Genomic DNA, 19,795 nt, shown 5'->3' on the forward strand with positions numbered 1-19,795 from the left:
TATCCTTCCAAACATTTGATAGTCATATACTTATCCAAATGTCTTCTAAAGGTTGTAAGTATCCACTACCAGATCATCCCACACACAAACCATTCTCTGTGTAAAAGGTTGTCTCTGATATCTTTTTTAAAATTTTCTCCTCTCATTGTAAAAACATGTTCCCTATTGTTGAAATCCCCCACCATAGCGAAAATACGCCAATGTCTGGGTCAAAAATTGAAAACAATCCCAGCTCCAAACATTTACAAAATATCATTATGGATCTTCCTTGAGTCCAAAAAAGATTGTCCCCTTTGATCAATGATTTGTAAAATTTATTCGCGTATCTAATGCAATGTTCGTTTTCAAATAACTTTTGAAATGCAAGTGGTTCACATCAATCGTATTAAAGTAACAGTCCGTGTGTTACTTTATTGATATGTGATATATCACTTATTGATATGTGATATTTTTTAAACGAAAGCTTCGTACATTTCCAGTATGAATCATGTCAATTAGAGCCATTCACCTTTCCACTCATGGCTTTATAAACTTATATGAGGTCACCCCCCCCCCCCCCGCCGAACTCTCACCGTCCAGTGGAACAAGTTCCAGTCTATCTGGATTTCCAACGGTAACTTTGTTCCCTCACATTCTGCTGTTAAAGATCCTCCTGCCACCTCAGGTCCGCAGACAGTGTCCCTTGATACTAGTTCAAAGAAATGAAAGGAACTTGTCCCACCAAATTGTTCAATTTTATTTGGCTTCAAACACCATAAAAAATAAATGTTCATGTCATTGCTGATTTATGGGAGAAATCCATTTACACAATATCTGCTGAAATACCTGCAGTACCATCCTGAATCTGGTTCGCAGGTTCACCTGTTGCTCACAAATGCAACCAGACATCAGGGAACAGTGTGTGGGATATAGGTAAAGTAGTGTTACTTCTGCAATTATAATTACTTATACAAAGTAAACAAACTCACACCAGTGTGTAATTGTTTCAGCCAAGAGCTGAGCCAACAAGAATGGAAACTATGTGGAGGAAATACATAATTGTTTTGTATTAGCTAAAGTTGTATGCAAGAATGAAACGTGACTGCAAAACAATGGTTAAATATTACAGACGAATAGATAAGATGCTGCGAGGGGAGCGAGTTATGCTAGATACGCCTGTATAAACAGTGGGTATAAACATCTGTTTCCCACTTTTACAGAAACACTGGAACAAACCCCAATTAAAAGGGTCATAAGGATCAGTGTGGTAGGGGAAGGCACAGATGGAGGGAGTAGATAATGGTGAAGAAAGGATATGCCTAAAAATGACCCACAGCGGGATGAGGTCAAACGGACTTGTGAGGCCAGAAATAAGCATTTTGTCACAGACAAGGCCGGATAAGGCAAGATGATAAACAGGAGTAATGGGTGCTGGTCTTACGGAAGTGGAAGATGTAAACGGGAAGAGCAATGGGATAAAAAAAAGAAACCAAATTACATAAATATTGTGTATTAGTTGAATTCAGTGTGTGTGTCCCTGCCTTGTCGACAGTGGACATCACACCCTCTTGCAAGAGTAAAATAAAGAGCACTACTGATTCAGATTTTGTCTCGGACTGAAACTATTGGAGTGTGTGAGCTTTGTTTCTCACAAGTGAACATCGTCCACACCCACCCCTCCACCCTTCCCTTCTGTACTTTTCACTTTGTGAAATCCGTGTTGTCAATAATCAGTTAAAAGAAAGATTTTTAAAAACTTTCTTAATTCATTTGCTGATCTTGGCTGAGTAAAAGTATGTTGCTGTCAGCATTTCTGGGGAACATGTCTGCATTTTTTTCATGTAAGTTTACAATGATATTAAGTCAAAAATTGTCAAAATGTCCTCAGAAACAACGTTTAGAAATGGGCGCCTCAGGGCTTCACCACCTGTTTGAATATTGATACAGTTCTGCCCCTACTTTTTCCCCATAAGCCAGGACTTACAGCATTGGTGATCATATCTATGTTGATAATGGATTAGACTGTACAGAATGTTCCCGAATATTTATAGTGCTATCACCTGCAGGGTTATGGACAACATGCTATAAAGTGGGTGTTGGCTGGAAGGCTCTGTCTTCACGTGATACAGGTGCGATGGGCGAAGTGATCTCTCTCTGTCGTGAAAACTTGCTACTACTCTAAATTCACCTTTCCTACTTTGTCTCGTTCAGAGGCTCTAATTCACATGATTCATACCGGAAATATTCCAAGCCTTCGGTTCAATGATATCAATAAACTCCACCTGACTCTCCGGCTAGTGATGTGGAAATTAATGGTCTAATTAATGGTGCCAGACGATGCCTGGGACAACATCACTTTATTCAACTAAAGTCAGCAATATACATTAACAATGTGAAAGGCACAAACTGTACTTTTACCCAGAGCAGCCAGTTTCATCTGCATTCAGACACAAAATTCAGACCACTGCACAGAAGATAGACGAGCCCTCACAACATTGGAAATAATTTTGTTTGATAAAACAGTCCATCATAGATTTGCTTAGAACAACTCGTGACAACAAACTTGCTTGATTTTTTTTGTGTGGGTTAACACATGATATGTTACTGTATTCCGACTGATGTGAACCATTTGCATTTCAAGTTATTTGAAAACGTCCTTCACAACAGATATGGGAGTAAATTTTAGAAATCATTGATCAAAGGGATAATTTTTGTTTTGGATTCACGGAAGATCCATAGTGATATTTTGTAAATGTTTGGAGCTGTGATTGCTTTAAATTTTATTTAAGACATTGGCATACAGTGCACAACTTCACAATTTGCTGTCAAATGAAACTCGCAACCTCTGTGAACCATCACCTGATGGTTCAGAATTTAACAAGGACCTCGCAAGGTTCGTGGAATGCACCAACGAATGATTCATGAAATTTAACAAAGGCATTTCTGAAATGATTAATTTAGCTAGGAAGAATGTAGAGACACAAATTCACATCTCTGTTTGCATTTCAATATACTATAAATTACTTTTCTATTACATCCTAAAATACTTGTGTCTTTGTTCATATTTAATACACTCTATCTTGTCCGGGGTTAAGATAGTTTCTTTATTTATTTCAGTCAAGACTGTATGCTGTATTTTTGCCTCAGTATTGACCAAACTCGGTTTGGTGCCAGCTTATATCATTTGAGCTGCTTTTTCAGGAAGTGAATCTCTCCACCTGTTATGTCAAAATAATCTATTCATGCTTAGATCGAAATAAATTCTGTTAATATCATCCCAAATTCAGGCTCGGTTATTTTGTATTTATTCGTTGGGATTGAACAGGAATATGATCAGCTGTTCTTGGTGGAGTGGGAGAGGGAGTTAAAGTGTTCAGCCATGGGGCCGTGGGGTTGGTTGGCAGGGGTTTCCCAGAGATGTTCTCTGAAATGATCTGCAAGTTAGTGTCCTGCCTCCCTGATGTAGAGGAGACCACATCAGGTGGAACAGACACAGTGGATGACATTTGTGGAAGTATAGATAAGTTTCTGTGGGATGTGGAAGGATCATTTGGGGCCTTGTAGGAGGTGAGGGGGAGGTGTGGGTGCAGGTTTTTCACTTCCTGTGGTGGCAGGGGAAGGTCACAGGGGTGGGGATTGGTCTGGTGGGGGGGTATGGACCTGCCGAGGGAGGGAATGGTGTCTCCGGAATGCAGATAGGTGTAGGGAGGGAAATATACCCCGAGTGATGGGGTCTGTTTGCAGATGGTGGAAGCAGTGGAGGATGATATGATGTATGTAAGGTTGGTGCGGTGGAAGATGAGGACCAGGAGGGCTCCCTGTTGCGATTGGAGGGATGGGGTTCAAGGGCATTGTCGACCAGGGAGGGGAAATTGTAGTCTTTGAAAAAGGATCTTGGATGTTTTATGGTGGAACTGGTCCTCCTGGGAGCAGATGCGAGTGGAGGCAGAGGAATTGAGAATAAGGGATGGCATTTTTACAGGAGGTCGGGTGGGAGGAGATGTAGTCCAGGTAGCTGTGGGAGTCAATGGGCTTGTAGTAAATGTTTAGTTGGTCACTGGAGATAGAGGTGGAGAGGTCCAGGAAAGGGAGGGAGGTGTCCGAGATGGTCCCTGTGAAGTTTAGGTCAGGGTGGAAGGTTTTAGTAAAGTTGATGAACTGTTCAACCTCCTAGTGGTAGCATGAGATGGCGTTGATACAGTCATCAATGTAGCGGTGGTAAAGGTGGGCAATGATACCGGTGTAGCTGTGGAAGATTGACTGTTCCACATATCGGACGAAGAGGCAGGCATAGTTGGGGTCCATACAGGTGTCCATGGCTCCCCCTTTGGTTTGGAGGAAGTGGGAGGATTGAAAGGAAATGTAGATGAGGTTGAGCATGTACTGCTTGGGTTGGCGTGACAGGAAGAAACGGAGGGCTTCGAGGCCTACATCATGGCGCTTGGATGTGTACAGGGCCTGGACATTCTGTTCTCTCTGGGGCTTAGCAATAGCTTGCAGTTATTATGGAACTGCAAGGGCAATGGCTGGGGACTCGGAGAAACCAATGTTTAAGTCTTCTGCTTGAAGCACATTTTGACCAGAACATTTAAATAACACAAAGCTCACTGTAGGAAATGCCAGGGCTGCAACTTTTAATAATATTTGAAATTTTGTTAAAAATAGGGATTTTTAGTCATAGTTTCTGAAATAATCAGGAAAATAATTAACCGTTAGAACACGCTCTTTCAAAGAGAGAGGATTTGCAAAGTTTGAAACCATACGGTGCTGTGGTTTATTTGAATTCAATGTCGGTCAGAGTTAGATATAGACAAGGTGATCTCTCCATATATTGATTCTGTTAATCTGACACACCAACATACCTGTCTGTACAAAACTGTATTATTTGTTTAGTTGATCAAAATTTAGGAAACAGATCAAACAGAATGTATTCAGCTGGGAAGGTGATGGATACAGAAGACAGAATCAAAAACTGGGAACATTAAATCTGAAGAGAGAGTAACAAGTAGTACAAGATCAAAGACATGACAAGGTGCATGTCGATATGTCCCAGACCTTAGTGAATCGAATGAGCTTGTTAGATGGTCGAGAGACTCGTCCAATGATGTCCTGGAATCAGACCGCGAAACAGAGATCAAGAGGTCGATTTGCAAATGTCACTTCAATGTGATCACTTCATACTTTGTGTCCTGATATAGGCCACATTGGCAGATGTTTCCGCCAGATTGCATCCCCTGGGTTTATTTTCTGATCAGAAGTGAGATGTGTGGCTTGCTGCTGGCACATAGAAACAGGAAGTTGCGTGCCAGCTGGGAATGATACATCAGGCGCTACTTTCCGTATTATCAGCACAAACAGTCTTCCTACCTCTGAGGGTGAACACACACTGACAGTGTCAAGAACAAATGGACAGCTTGTTGTTGGTCTCAACATTGTATTCAATTCCATTCCTATTTCCCAGAATGAAACAGAAGAGACACAAGATTATTTCAGCCCGAGTAAATTATCTGTCAGAGAGATAAGAAGAGTTATCATCGGGTGAAAGGAGCTAAATGACAATGTGTAGTTTCACTCATAAACCTATGTTTAAAAGTAGAAAACTTGGGGGAAGTTAATAAGTAAATCTAAGAAACAGCATTCATTAAAAGTTGGAATTGTAAGGTTTAAGCAATAAAATTCAGCATGGCTTTGGTGGAAGTGATATCATATCGGAAGTGGTTGATTCTGTTTTCCGGAGAGGAAATGAGATGTGACATCGGGTGTAAAAAGTGGATGTAATGCTTCTTGACTTCAATCAGGTTTTTGACCAGATCTTGCATCTTTAATATGGTAAGGGTTCATGGGAGCTGGTGCAGTTTGGCAAATGCATCGAAGGTTTATTTGTTGGCAGAAGGTAATGGTCGAAGGTAGTCATTGTGAAGACATCTTGTGTCCAGTGGCTTACTATATGACTTGGTGCTGGATCCTTTGCTGTTTGCAGCGTATATGAACGATCTAGTCAAGAATGTAGCAATTTTGATCAATAAGTTCAAAGATGAGGTGAAAAACGTTTGGTTTTGCAATTAGTGAGGAGGAAAGCCAGTGTGACATCGATGACCTTGTCTGTCGGAGAGAAGAATTGAAAACAGAACATTATATCCTAAAGTCTGTGAAGTAAAGTATTTTCGAGACTAACAATTTAAGCGAATGTACGATGCATTGTTGGAATCTACACAATAAAATGGATAAGCAATCTTCTGTTGTGAATATCCACATCATGGAGTGGGGGTTGGAGTTATAGTCTGGAGATATTGTGACTAGACCATTCATTCAGGAAACAGGGGTCTGAGCCCACAGTGCTGCCATATCAAGTCGTGAATTAAAGTTGATAATTAAACAACTTATTGAAGGAATAAGCTCCAAAGATTTTCCCTTGCTCTGCTTTGGAAAGCACAAAACATCAGCACAAAAGTTAAGGCTGAAGCATTCACAGCAATCTTCAGCCAGAAGTGCCAATTGTCTGATCCATCTCGGCATCTTCCATAGATCACCAATATCACAGATACCTGTCAGCAGGGAATTCAGTTCTTTGTCCATGTTTAAATCAAGTCTGTAATTCAGACATGAGCTGAGTAGGCCTTGCGTAACCCACATTTACGCAGGTTATTGCTGAGCTAGTGCTGCTTGATAGCACCTTCCTAAATCTAACTCATGATTGAGCATGGACTGATGGGGCAGTAATTCACCAGGGTGGTTTGACCTATTTTCTGTGCACAGGACGTGCCTGGCCTATTTTCCACATTGTCGATGCCAGTGTTTTAGCTGTACCGGGATTGCTTGGCTAGCACAAGTCATCAGTATTATTGCCAGAATTTTGTCAGGCTCCATAGCATTTGCAGTAACCCCTGTCCCCCTCCTCCCCCCCTCTGCCCACATGGAGAGAAGCGAATGAGGGGAGAGTGACAGCCCTTGACATTAAGGTCACATTCGACAGAGTGTGATATTATGGAGTCGTAGCAAAACTGGATTCAATGGGCATTAGGCGACAAACTCCCTGCTGCCTGCAGTCATAACTCACACATTCGAAGATGGCTCTGCTTGTTAGAGGGCAGTCGTCTCAGCCAAAGCAAATCTCCGTTGGAGTTCCGAAAGAAAGTGTTCTTGGCCCAATCATATTCAGCTGCTTCAGCAATGACCTTCCCTCCATCAGAAGGTCAGAAGTGAAATCTGCATTAATCTAGCGCTTTTTTGCGACTCCTCAGTCCACATTCAAATGCAACAAAATCTGGACAATATCTAGACTTGAGCTGACAAGTGGCACATAGCATTCACACCACAAAACTGCGAGACAATGACCATTGACAATAAGAGACAATCTAACCAAAACCCCTTGACATTCAATAGTGTTACCATCACTGAATCCCTCACCATCGACACCCTGGGTTTTATTGTTCATTAGAAATTGAGCTGGACACTCCACATAAATACAATGATTGTACAAGCAGGCCAGAGGCTAGGAATACGACAGCGAGTAACTCACCCTCCTGACTCGCAAAGACAATTGACTGTCTAAGAGACAGAGGTCAGGAGGCTAATAGCACAGCTCACCCCTTGACTGGATAGGAGCAGCTTCAACTGCACTCAAGAAGCTTGGCATTGTCCAGGACAAAGCATCCCACTTGATCAGTAGCACATCCACAAGCGTCCATTGCCTCCAAATCTGATTCTTAGTACCTGCCATATGCACTATCTAAAATACTACACTGCAGTAACTTAGCCACTTCCTTAGACAGTACCTTCCCACTACCACTTGCATCTCGAAGGACAGGAGCAGCAGATACAAGGGAACAGCACCACTGTAAGCTCCTCTCTAAAACACTCGGCATCCTGACATGGAAATATGTCACCGATCCTTTACTGTAATTGGGTCAAAATCTGGAATTCCCTTCCTCAGGGCAAATTGGAACATGTTATTTCAGAAAGGCAGCTTACTGCCATCTGCTGAAGGACATCTACGGACAACTAAAAGCAACCACCATGTTCCATGAGTCAATAAAAAAATTGTTGAAGCTAACATGACAGTTTGATAAAGTGGTTGAGGAGGCATTATGAGTATGTAATAAGCAATCAAAAGGTTTGGAGTAAAGTTCCAGAATCAGTCCCTACCATGGTAGCTTCAATTAATAAAAGAGTATGAAATGAAAATGCTGGAATAATGAACGATAATGGCAGACCTACCAAAGGTTTGAAGCATGTACATGGTTCAGTATTGTCCTTCAGAGGAGGACGTCTGCCCTTCCTACCTGGCCTGCCATACCCGTTCAACAATAAGGTGATGGTCCTTTCCTGTGCCGAACCTGACCAAGAAACCCATCAGGAGAAAGTGAGGACTGCAGTTGCTGGAGATCAGAGTTCAGAGTGTAGTGCTGGAAAAGCACAGCAGGTCAGGCAGCATCCGAGGAGCAGGAAAATCAACGTTCCAGGCATAACCCCTTCATCTTGTATCCTAATGAAGGCCTCATGCCCGAAACTTCGATTCTCCTGCTCCTCGGACGCTGCCTGACCTGCTGTACTTTTCCAGCACTACAGTCTCGACTGAGAAGCCATTTGGTTGTAATAAAGCTTCTTAAGAAAGATCAACCGTAATTAGCCGAGCAAGATGGCAGGCCTTCAAAAAGGTAGCTGATGACCACCTTCTTGGGATATGTGACTAACGTTTTCATAAGTCAGTGAAGAATTCAAAAAATGCAAATTACAGTGAGTCAGGCTCTTCAGACAGAGTGCGGTACAAATTTAAGATTGATGATTGGATGCAAATTCTCCTGTGATGTTGCTGTGAACAGCAGGAGAGTTCTTGCCAGTATTGCACCCCAATATTTGTTCATGATGTAAAGTGTCAGATTTATTGCATTTCTGGTTGTGACCGCTTTCTGTGCATTTCCAATATTAGGATCACAGTGGTGATATCATGACACCAATATTCCCAAACTTCAGTTTGATGCTGAATAGACTGGGTTTGGAATCCCATCGTTTGCCCAGAGTGAAATTTGAATTCAAAGAAAGCCTGGAATCGGAAAGAAAGCCAAATGCTGACCATGTAACCCGAGTCAATGGAAAAAATACAAAAACAGCTGGTTCACGAATGACAAGGCATCTGTCACCTTTCCATGGTCTGGCTGACATGAGATTCCAGACCCATTGGGAAGTAATTGACTGTGTTCTGAAATGGCTTTAGCAAGCTATTCAATGGGCAATTGGGGATAGGGACTCATTGCTGACTCTAACCGGAAAGTAATACATGTAACAAAACCTCACAACAATGATATCAATTAAATGTAATTGTTGCGGCAGTTCCTGATGTCATTTCAAGTATTTCACGTGAATATTCTAAAACGCACTTTGAGTGATGTTGCACCATCTAAACGGACTACAATATAACTCAGTGGGACATTCAGAGTAGATCCAGTTCAACACTGAAGTTTAATTGCAGAATTTTCAGCACTGAATTTTTAACCTAAATAAAAGTTTTAAATTGTGTTTATTGTCCAGAAATAAATAAAATCTGTTGCAATTCGTCTTCATAAATTTGTATTCACTTATGAAAAAAGTCAACATTCTTAAAATAAACTTGTTTCGATTTGAATCTTACCAACAAATCACTTCTTTCATCTGGCTTTGCTGTTACCATCACTTCCTTGAAACCAGTTAAGCATTTATGCAAATAAACACAGAAATAGAATTCTCAGAATAAATTACAGAACAGCAAAACCCCAATTTATATTTCCCCACAAGCACAGTACACGAATTGTGGAAAAAATGCAAATAACTCAATGGATTCCAATACTAATTGATGTTAGGACTTTTTAATACATAAGTTGTATGATTGTTGAATGACAGAGGTATCAATTGTCATGTTCAGTCAAAAAAACCTATAATTAAGAGATACATTGGCACAGCTAATATTTCTGGCTCTCTTTTTCTCTCTTCCCCTCCTGCCTTCCCCCCTTTTCTCTTTCTATCTGATGCCTTTTTTTGCCTCTCCACAATCGGACAATGTTTTCCTTAATAACATGAAGCCAACACCTCACCAATATATGCTCTCAGCCAAATTCATCCATTTCTTCTGAGAGATTTGAGTCAATACAGCCAGATTTTCTCAAAAATCTGTCTGAGTATTGAGTGATCTGGAAATGCTTGATCGGAATGAGGCTGCAAGACTTTACTGTGATTGTGTTTTCATTGTAACTCAGCAGTATGATTCTCGGCTGAAGAATGTTTAATGGTTCAGTGCAATGCATATTTAGTCTATAATTAACTTTTACTGTACATCTCATGGAATGTTTAATATTGTAGAAGGTGATTTATTCTGTGTCGACTCTGTGTTGTACCTGCTCTGGGAGGGTTTTTTTTAGGGAACCCTGGATGCAGCTCTACACTGTGTCTAAACCAAAATGTATTTGACATCTTTGCAATGGACAGCACAATATAGAGGGAGATTTACCCAGCACATTACATGAGCTGTACAATCACAGAAAACATTCGATGTAGCCGTGTAAAGGGGCTTGAACTCCTACCCACTGTCTTTCTGATTTTGAAATGCTTGATACCAGAATAAAAAGGGAACAACACTATGCATCGAAACTTTGTTATACAAGTAGATTGTCATCTACAGGCACAGACATACATACACACATAAGCAAATCATTTATGAACAACCCTTGCAGTGTTTAATGGATGAGAGCTGAGAGAGCTTTAATATGCAATGTGTGTATTCCATGCAACACATGCCGACAGTGAGTTTGATATGGTAGTTTAAATGTGGTTTTCATCTGTCTTTAATCTTTTCTGTGACAGTCGTGGTTGTGTTTGACAAATATTCAACAGAACTGGAGGACTATAAATGTAGTCACTGCATTAGAGGCAGAGTGCAATGCCATCAAACAGGGAGAAAGGCCATCCCTGTGTATTTTCATGATGAGGAGGGATTGAAGCAGCTGGGCTTCAAACATGAAATGGAGGTTAATTTAAATGATAATTCTGGGATAATTCTGAAAAGAGTAACTTAGAGCAAAGGTCAATGATAGGGAGCCAGAAGCAGCCGGTTCAGCCAATGGGGTTTGGTCTTCCAAACAATGACATCGTGGCTGAGCTGATAATCCTCACCTCCACTTTCCAGCGTTTTAACTATAAGCATCGATTCAATTACCAAATCAAAATCTGTCCATTTCAGCCTTCAAAGTACTGAATGACCCAACCTCGACAGTCTTCTGTGGTAAAGAATTCCACAAATTCTCTACAGTCTGGGAGACAAAATTCTCTTCTGCCCAAAATTTGTGACCTCTAATTCAGAGATTCTACACACTGGTCCGAAACTCTCCCACAAGGGGAAACAACCTTTCTGCATTTACACCATCAAGTTTCCTGAAAATAATAGATGTTTCAGAATGTCAGTACTGAATCTTCTATGTTCCAATGAGTACAGGCCCAAATGACTCAATCTCTACTCTCAAGACAGTCCCTCCATCTTCAGGATCAGTCGACTGAACCTCGTGTGGATTGTCTCTCTGTCCAGTGTACCTTTTCTTTGTGATATGAGTCCCAAGAACAGGTGTTCCTGCTGTGGTAAGAATAGGGCTTCTTTTCAGTTTTAACAAACATTATAGTCATACAGATATCCAGCACAGAAACAGACCCTTCGGTCCAACTGCACTGACCAGATATCCCAATCTGACTGAGTACCATTTGCCAAACATTTGGCCAATCTTCCTCTAAATGTTACCTGTTCATACACCCATCCAGGTGCCTTTTAAATGCAGTAATTGAACCCGCCTCCACCACTACCGCTGGCAGATTTTTCCACACATACACGTGAAAAGGTTATCCCTCAGGTTCTTTTCAAACGTATCTCCTCTCATGTTAAACCGCTGTCCTCTCGTTTTGGACTCTCCCGCTCGAGGAAAAAGGCCTTGGCTATTCACCATATTAGTGCCCCACATGATTTTATAAGTCTTGTTCAGGTCACTCCTTAGCCTCCTTTTCTCTCACTGCAGGGAAAAGAGAAGCCCCAGCCTATTCAGCTTCAGCTTATACCTAAAACACTCCAGTTCCAGCATCATTCTTGGAAATCTTTTCTACACCCTCTCAGCTTTCACAAAATCCTTCATAGAAATGGTCAGCCAGATTTGTCTGTAATAATTCTAAATGTGGCCTCACAAATGTTCTGTACAGCTGAGACATGACATCTCGACTCCTACACTTAATGTTATGACCAATGAATGAAAGAGTGCCAAACACCTTTTCCCCCACCCTGTCTTCCTGCAACTCCACTTTCAAGGAATGATGCATCTGTACCCTTTGGTTTCTTTGCTCAGCAACACTCCCCAAGGCCCAGCCATTAATTGCCTTACAAAAATGCAACACCTACATTTATTTAATGAAGCTTGGGTTCATGAAAGGCAAGTCATCGTTAACTGATTTATTGGAATTCTTTGAGGTTATAATGAGCTGGTAGACCATGGGGAACTGGTGAACGTGGTGTATCTGGATTTCCAAAAGGCATTCAGCAAGGTGCTGCACAAAAGGTTGCTGCATAAGATAAAGATGCACAGTGTTATGGTCAATGCATTAGCATGGACAGAAGAATGGTTAACTAACAGAACGCAAAAATTGGGGATAAATGGGTGTTTTTGTGGTTGACAATCAGTGGCCAGTGATGTGTCTCAGGGATCAGTGTTGAGATTGCAATTGGTTACAATTGTTGGGACTGCAATTGTTTACAATTCAGGGAGATTGCTTCGAGTTAGAGACCCAAGTGAAGTGTGTTGTAGTTCGCAGAAGCCACTTAAATGAGTGACAGAGCAAAGTGTGCAGAAGAATATAGACAGGTTAAGGGAGTGGGCAAGGGTCTGGCAGATGGAGTACAATGTTAGTAAATGTGAGGTCATCCATTTTGGTAGGATTAATAACAAAGTGGTCTACTTTAAAATGGTGAAAAGTTACAGAATGCTGCTGTGCAGGGGGACCTGGGTGTTTTTGTGCATGAAACACCAAAGTCTGGTTTGCGAGGCCAGTAGCTAATTAGGAAGACAAATGGAATAATGTCCTTCATTGCCAGTGGCTAGAGTTTAAAATTAGGACTTTCTGCTGGAGCTGTATAGGGCGCTGGTGTGGCCACGCCTGGAGTACTCTGTACACTTTTCATCGCTTTACATGAGATGGCACTGGGGTGGGGTTTGCTGAGGAGTTTGACTACGTTGATTCTGGAAATGAGGCAGTTGGCTTATGAGCAGACTGGGATTATACTCATTGGAATTCAGAAGAATGGGGGAGGGGATTGTAAAATTATAAATGCGATAGATAAGACAGAAGCAGGGAGGCTCAAAGTTTGTGAGAAGATTTGTAGCTTGGGTGCTCGTTGTTGTGGTTCTGTTCGCCGAGCTGGGAATTTGTGTTGCAGACATTTCATCCCCTGTCTAGGTGACATCCTCAGTGCTTGGGAGCCTCCTGTGAAGCGCTTCTGTGATGTTTCCTCTGGCATTTATAGTGGTTTGTATCTGTCGCTTCCGGTTGTCAGTTCCAGCTTTCCGCTGCAGTGGCCGATGTATTGGGTCCAGGTCGATGTGCTTATTGATTGAATCTGTGGATGAATGCCATGACTCTAGGCTGTTCTCTGTTTGGCTTGTCCCAATAGAAGTGTTGTCCCAGTCGAACTCATGTTGCTTGTCATCTGCGTGTGTGGCTACTAAGGATAGCTGGTCAAGCCAACGTCTTCACCCAAAGGGTTGTGAATCTCTGGAATCCCCTGCCTAGTGAAGCAGCTGAGGCTAACCTGTTGAATGTTTTAAAGGTGAAGATAGATTTGTGAACAGTAAAGGAATGAAAGGTTATAGTGAGGGGTGGGTAAGTGGAGTCTCAGTCCATTGAAAGATGATCCACAATATTATTGAAAGGCAGAGCTGACTCATGGAGTCAGATGGCCTACTCCTGATTGTATTTCTTATGTTCGGATGTTGTTATGTTCTAACAGGCCTCCAATTCAAAAAGTAATGCTCTCTAACTACTAAATAAAAACGGAAGGAACTGTGGATGCTGTGTATCAGAAACAAAAGCAGAAACTGCTGGAAATGTTCAGAAGGTCTGGCAGCATCTCTGGCGTGAAAGGCTCACCAGTGTATGGTTCTCTTGCTTTTCCATACAACTTTCTTCAATAATGCTGCCACATTTGTCACTCTCCAGTCTTCTGGCATTTCATCTATGATTATCAACGATGCAAATATCTCAGCAAGGGGTCCAGGAATCTCTTCCCTAGCTTCCCACAAAGTTCTGGGAAATACCTAATCAGGTCTCCAGGATTTATTTCCATTTTTCTACTTTAAGACCTCCAACACCTCCTTTTCTGTAAAATAAACTCATTTTAAGATCACATTATTTATTCCCCAAGTTCCTTAGCTTCCATGCTCCTGTCTACTGTAAATACTGATACAAAGTATTTGCTTAGTGTCTCTGCCATCTCCTGTGGTTCCATGCATGGAAAGCCATGCTGATCTTTAAGGCCTGTATTCTCTCCTTAGTTATTCTTTTAAACTTAAAATAATTTTAGAATCTTTTCGGATTCTCCTTAATTCTATTTGCCAAAGCAATTTTATGTCCCCTTTTTCCCCTCATGATTTCCTGTTTAAGTATACTCCAACTGCCCTTCTTCCCTTCTCAGGATCACTCAATCCCAGCTGTCTGTATCTGATGAATGCCCCCTTCTTTTTCTGGACATGAGTAGCAATTTTCCTCATCATTGAGCTTTTCCCATAACTTGCCCTTCACACAAACAGAAACATACCATCACTGAACTCTCATTGTCTCATTCTTAAAGGCCTCCCACTTGTCAGCCGTCCCTTTACCTGTGAATAACCTCCCCCAACCAACTTCTCAAAGTCTAATACCATCGAAACTGGCCACACTCTAATTTGAAACTTTCATTTTTAAATCAATTCTATCCTTTCTCATCATTATTATTAAACCAATAGAATTATGATCACTTTCCCAAAAGTGTACCCCTATGGACACCTCAGTCACTTGCTCTGCCTTGGTTCCCAACAGAAGGTCAAGTATTGCGAACTGTCTAGTAGGTGCATCCACATATTGAATAACAACGTTTTCTTGTACACACTTAACCAATTTCTCCACATTCCAAGATCTTAACACTACCCCAAACTCTGTTTGGAAAGTTAAAATTCCCTACCATTATCCTTTTTTCTTACAGATAGCATAATTGCTTGTACATTTCCCACTGACTATTAGAAGGCCCAATTTACAATCCCAGCAAGGTCATCACCTCATTCTTATTTTTAAGTTTCATCCATATAACTTCACTGGGCAGTCTCCAAGAAATATCCTCTCTACATCCAGCTGTACACTCCATCTCCTTTCTTGCTCCTCTGTCTATACATTCTATAGCATCTATATCCTGGAACATTAAGCTGCCAGTCCTGTTCATTCCTGTGCCACATTTCTGTAATGGTAATGATATCCTTGTCCCACATTCCCATCTATGCCCTATGTACATCTGTCTCACATGTCAGGCCTCTTGCATCAAAGTAAATGCACTTTAGCAGTCTTACCTCGCTCTTGCCAAACTATTGTCTGCCTTGACCCCTTGAATTGCTCACCGCATCTCACCTCAAACATTTCTCTTTTCTCACTATCTTGTTGGTTCCCACCATCCCCCTTACTAGTTTAAAACCTTCAGCATACTGCTAGCAAATTTCCCCACAAGAATATCGGTCCCCTTCCAATTCAGGTCCCTCTTATACAGGTCATTTCTATCCCTGAAGAGATCCCAGTGATTGATAAATAGGAATCCTAACCCCTGCAGCAGCTCCTCAGCCACACATTAGCTGCTCTATCTGACTGTTCCTAATCTCAATATTCCATTAGTTTTTAAACAAACCCCAACATGACATTTGCCATCTTTATTGACAGTTGAAATTAAAAGCTAACTTTTTGTGGTTCGGAGATGCGGACTCCCTGTAGATTTCTGAATTCAATCTCTATCTTGCCTGTTAAAATGCATAGCTTCACTGTTTATGTCTGTGCTCATTTATTTAATCCACATTACATTATTATGCAAAGCTCCTTGTTCACTCTCTTGTCCTATCTGTATCCCTCCGCAAACTTCTTTTTGTGTCATACTCACCACTTGTCTCCGCTCCAATTTTTGAGTCATTCGCAAACTTGCCTACAATATATTCACTTTCCTCATCTAAGTCATCAAAATACTTTGTAAGTTTTTTTTGTCCCCAGAACAGATTTATGTGGTACTCCACAGATTGGCATCCTGTAAAATAAAACACTTAATCAAACTTTTCTGATTGGGATTTCAAAAATCCTTTCTCCATGTTAATACAGTACCTCCAAAGCCAAGGCTCCGATCTTATTCAGTAATCTTATGCATGGGTGCTATCAAACATCTTCAGAAAATCAAAACATGTTACAATCACGGTTTCCTCCATTTTCTCCAAGAATTCCGATACTTTTATCAGGCAAGATTTCCATTTTGTAAAGCCATTCTCAGTTTTCTGCTGTAACATCCTTTTTTAAAGACTCCACCATTTTTTTCAATAAATGATGTTAAACTAAATAGCCTCAGTCAATCTTTTGTGTGCCTTAACTTTTTATGAGTGAAAGTGTTGGGTGAAGGATCTACTATCAGCCCTCACTTCCAACTGCTGGAGAAGCACTGTCATTGCATCTACTGTGAAAATCTCAACAAAATGTATCTATGTTCATTTACTGAGAAAGCAATTCCACAAATGTTCTAGCTCATCACCTTATGCTGGCGGTCTCAGATTTTACGAAGCAACTCACTGAAAGTCGACAAGGCTAATTAGCAGCAAACCAAGATCAATATTTGAGCAAAAATATCTCAATTCCTGGTCACGTACTTTTGTTCATCTCTTTTTAGGACATTAGCTTCGACAATGTGGAATCTGTGTGGGTGGAGCTGTGAAATACCAAGGGACAAAAATCATTAGTGGGTGTCATACAGAGACCCCTAGACTGCAGTGGTCATGTTGAAATAGTATTAAACAGGAAATTAGCCAAGCATGTGATATGGAGACATCAGTGATCATGGGTGATTTTAACCTGCATCTAGATTGGACAAATCAAATTAGCCACAATGTCTATGATGGGGAATTCCTGGCGTACATATGGGATGGTTTTCTTAACCAACATGTGGATGAACCAACTAGAGAGCAGGCCATCTTAGACTGGGTACTGTGTAATGAGAAGGGAATCATTGCCAATCTAGCTGTGTGAGACTCCTTGGGGATGAGTGACCATGACATGATACAACTTTTTTATCAAGATGGAAAGTGAGCCAGCTGATTTGGAGACTAGGGTGCTGAATTTTAATAAAGGAAACTATGAAGATATATAAGGCATGAGTTGGCATTGATAGATTAGTGGAAGTTGCTTAAAGGTGTGACAGTAGATAGGCATTGGCAAATATTCAAGGAAATCATGGGGGAGCTGCAACAACTATTTATTCCTGTCTGCTACAAAAGCAAAATGGGTAACAGGGCTAATCCATGGCTTATAAAGGAATTTAGATAGTATCCAATTGAAGGAAGTAGCATAGAGATTGTCCAAGAAAAATAATATGTCTGATGTTTGAGAGCAGTTTCGAATTCAGCAAAGAAGGACCTAGGGATTGATTAAGATGGGGAAAACAGTACAAAAGAAAGTAAGCTGCAGGGAACATGAAGACTGACACGACAAGGTTCTACAGTACGTGAAGAGAAAGAGATTGATGAAGACAAATGTAGGTCCCTACAGATGGAAATTGGGGAAATGTATAACAAAGGACAAAGAAACAGCTGAGCAATTGTATACGTACTTTAGTTCTGTCTTCACAAAAAAACAACAGATGTACAGGAGGTTGGTGAGGCTGCGGTTGGAGCATTGTGTTCTGTTTTGGTCACCTTGCTCAAGGAAGGAAATTATTAAACTAGAAAGAGTGCAGAAGAAATGTATACGATGTTGCTCGCATTCAGTGGTCTGAGTTATAAGGAGAGGCTGAACAAGCTAGAACTTCTTTTCTTGGCAGTCTAGGAGACTGAGAGGGGATCTTATAGAACTGTACAAAATTATGAGAGGCATACACTCAGTCTTTTTTGCCAGGGTTGGGGAATCGAGGATTAGATGGCATTAGTTTAAGGTTAGCGGGGAAAAGTACAAAAGGGAACCTGAGGGGCAATTTCATTACACAGAGGCTGGCACGCATATGTAATGAGCTGCCAGCGGAAGTGGTTGAGGTGGGTACGTTAACAACATTCAACGGCATTTTGACAAATACATGGATAGGAAAGGGTTAGAAGGATGTGGACCAAATGCAGGGAAATGGGGTTAGCATGGGTGGACATTTTGGTCAGTATGGACCAGTTTGGGTTAAACGACCTCTCTCTGTGCTGTAGGACTCTCTGACTCGAAGATACAAATCAAGTACCAGAAATCCTGGAGAATCCAAGATTTAGTGAGAGGGAAGAACTGAGGGAAGTCAATATTAATAGAGAAATGCTGCTGGGAAATTGAGGGGATTGAACCCAATAAATCCTCAGGGCCTGATAAATCTACATCCCAGAGTACTTAAGGAAATGGTTCTAGAAATAGTGGATGCTTTGGTTGTCAGGATTCTTTAGATTTTGGTACAGCTCTTGCAGATTGGAGGGCAGCTATTGCCACTCCAATACTCAGAAAGAGAGGTACAGAGAAACCAGGGAATTATAGACCAGTGAGCTTCAGATCAGTAGTGGGGAAAATTCTCAAATCCTTTATCAAGTAATTTATGGTGGAGCATTGAGAAAGCCGTGACAAGATCAAAGAGAGTCAGCATGGATTTATGGAGGGGAAATCATGCTTGTCAAATCTATTGGAATTCTGTGAAGATGTAACTATCAGAGTCGACAAAGGGGCACTGGTCAATATGGTATATTTGGGCTTTAAGAAAGTGTTTGACCATGTCCCACTTAAGACATCACTGTACAGTATTAAAGCGCATGGGATTAGGGTAGGAGTACTGAGATAGATAGAAAACAGATCGGTAGAGAGGAAACCGAGTAGGGCTTAAGGGGTCCGTTTCAAATTGGCAGCCAGTAGCTAGTGGGGTGCCACAAGGACCCCAGCTATTAACAATTATTTTAATGATTTGGATGAAGGTATAAAATGTAATATCTGAAGGTTTGCAGATGATACCAAGTTGGGTAGGAGGGTGAACTGTGACGAGGATGCAGAGACCCTATGGCATGGTCTGGACAGATTGGGTGAGCGGGCAAATCAATGGCAGATGCAGTTATTTTGATAAATGTCAGGTTATTCACTTTGGAGACAAAAGTAAGGTGGTGGATTACTACCTGACTGGCTGTAAATTGGGAGAGGAGAGTGTGCTGCAGTGCCTACGTGTCCTTGTGCACCAGTTGCCGAAGGTAAGCATGCGAGTGCAGCAGGCAGTAAAGAAGGCAAATGCTATATTGGCCTTCATTGTGAGATGCTTCAAGCACAGGAGCAGGGATGTGTTGTTACAGTTATATAGAGCGTTGGTGAGGCCACACCTCAAACACTGTGTGCAGTTTTGGTCTCCTTTTCTGAAGAAGGGTGTTCTTGCGTGGAAATAACATACGAGGATAGATTGTCCAGTTTAAGATTGTATTCGCTGGAGTTTAAACGAATGGGAGGGGATCTCATTCTAATAGGATGAGACAGGGTAGATACAGGGAGGATGCTCCTGATGGTGGGTGTGTCTAGAATCAGGGGACACAGACTGAAGATTTGGGGTGGATCATTT

Source organism: Chiloscyllium plagiosum, unplaced genomic scaffold, assembly GCF_037043375.1.
Source record: "Chiloscyllium plagiosum isolate Xiang-an unplaced genomic scaffold, Cpla_swu_hap1 HiC_scaffold_8, whole genome shotgun sequence".
Lineage (NCBI taxonomy): Eukaryota > Metazoa > Chordata > Chondrichthyes > Orectolobiformes > Hemiscylliidae > Chiloscyllium > Chiloscyllium plagiosum.